The sequence below is a fragment of the Etheostoma spectabile genome, unplaced genomic scaffold (assembly GCF_008692095.1).
Source record: "Etheostoma spectabile isolate EspeVRDwgs_2016 unplaced genomic scaffold, UIUC_Espe_1.0 scaffold310, whole genome shotgun sequence".
Lineage (NCBI taxonomy): Eukaryota > Metazoa > Chordata > Actinopteri > Perciformes > Percidae > Etheostoma > Etheostoma spectabile.
In genome coordinates this window covers 928,895-931,161 of record NW_022605582.1, presented here as the reverse complement: position 1 = coordinate 931,161, position 2,267 = coordinate 928,895, and positions in this window count along the sequence as shown.

Below are 2,267 nucleotides of genomic sequence, written 5' to 3'. Positions count from 1 at the left end.
ACTTTTTTGTTAAGTACATAATTCCATGTCATAGTTTTGATGCCTTCAGTGGCAGACATTGTCACAGTAGGAGAAGCTTGGCTGGATCTGAGAACCGTAACAACGGCTCAGTCCCATCCCGGGTCCCGATGAGCTGCTTCAGTGAGTCAGCATGCACAACACCAGGGTCTCTCCTAAGTGGAATGCAGCCATCGTTAATGGTTTTGAACACACCTGCTCTTCCTGCTATGACATGTCAACGTGTCTGCCGCGAAAAAGGTCCACGTGACGGCCTACAGGTCCAGCTGAGATGATGAGACCAACTGGTTGGATCCTTTACACTTTCTACAATGGGAGGATTTTTTGGCACCGAGTACTTTTACTTTGAATACTTTAAGTACATTTTCCCGATGATACTTTTACTTAAGTAACTAGTTAAATGCAGGACTTTAACTGGTAACTTTGTACTCTTAATTTCACTGTAGTGTGTGTGTGTGTTTTTTGTAGTGTGGTATCAGTACTTCTACTAAAGTAGTACAGGATCTGAGTACTTCTTCCACCAGTTGCCACACTGTAATAAAATGAAAGCCCATAACAAAGCTGATGTTTTTGGCTGTGTGTTCCGCTTTAGCTCTAAATGTATGGCAGCCAGTTTAATGTTTAATAAAGCAGAATTACGCTGTAACCACACTGGAAAATAACAGCCTGAATGAAAATTTAAAAGCCCTGAAATAAATACAAATAAAAAAATAATAGACATCTGCTCCGTCTCGGAGTATAACGTCCCACAACAATGACACAAAAAAGCAGGTCAGCGCCGTCCCAGCAGAACGCCGAACCCTGTTCCTCTTTTTTTGCACTTTCACTGCATCTTTATTCACCGTTTGGCACACTGCTTAGGCTTTAATTAACTCGGAGGTAATGGGATGGAGCCCCTGGGAGCTCATTAGGCATTTCAATTAGGGAAAAATACACAAGGCAGGTTATAGTTTTTGGTGGCTTTGGAGAGATGAGGGGTAGTGCCAGGGATGGACCAATTATGTCGGAGCGGGGGGGGGGGGGGGCATGGTTGGGACGCAAACACTGTTGCCTTACCAACAGGGTTATGGTTAGTGGGGAATCTGGGAAATAGGCCTATTACCTCTCAACAGTATTTGAGCTGACTGGAAGATTCAGCTTGTGTATGTTATCGGTATGTGTCTCCAGAGAGTAGACGGCACCCATCAGCAGCACTGCTGACGATTATTTTCATTGACGATTAATCTGAGGATGTGTCAGCCTCATAGTAGAGACACCCCATTGTCAATCCCCCCCCCCCCCGGCAATCGTTAGCCATAATAAATCGTTTGCTTATTTGCCGTTGCATCATCCCCGGTCTGCCCGCTCGGAGCCACTTCACCGATCCATCAGTGAAATTACAGGTAACGAGTTGTAAGAAACAGCCAGAAATCTGTCTCCTCAAGGCTATACATCCCCCCCACCCCCACCCCCACCCCCCCACTCCACTACACGATCAATGACTTCACATGTGCTGGTTAAAGGTTGTTCCCCGGTTAAATGCATCCCTCCACCTGCACATGCTTATTCATTTAAATTAATCTCAGATTGGTTTCATTTTATCAAAGGAAATACGATGAAATCTGTTGGATACCCTTCACTTAAGAGCTGTTTACGTCTTTTTATAGATTTACTTGTCATTATTAGGGGTGGGAACAAATAGCAATCTGGCCAATAAGGGTTGCCCGATGGCCGGGGGGAGTAAATATAACAACCCTTCTGCCCGCTCGCTCATCATCGTATCACAGTCATTTGATTTGAGTTGGCCTATCAGGAATTGTGTTGTGTTGTGTTCTGTTTTTCTGCATTTTTTTTACATTTTAGTTTACATTTTGAAGGTGTTTTTAAACAGTTTTTGGAGGGGTTTTTTTTTCATAAAAGTTTGACTTTTTTCCATTTCACAATCTTAAGAAAAAAATCAAAGTAATCAATCAAGCAAAACGTTGACTCACTGTAAAACAAAACTGTATTAAGTTTAATTTATATGTTTTAACTTCATTTTCTTAATGTGGAGCCAACCAATTATTTAAAAAACATAAGTTGTCTTTATTGACTTAACATGAATAACCCATTAAACCTGAATTGTGTAACTCCATGTAACCATTTTTTGAAGGTTGGATCAATCTGATTAATTTAAGTTATAGTGTAGGATTAATTCATTCATTCATTATGTAGTATACAGGAAAAGTTAAAAGTAACATTGCATTACAATATAAACGGGCCTGGCTCAG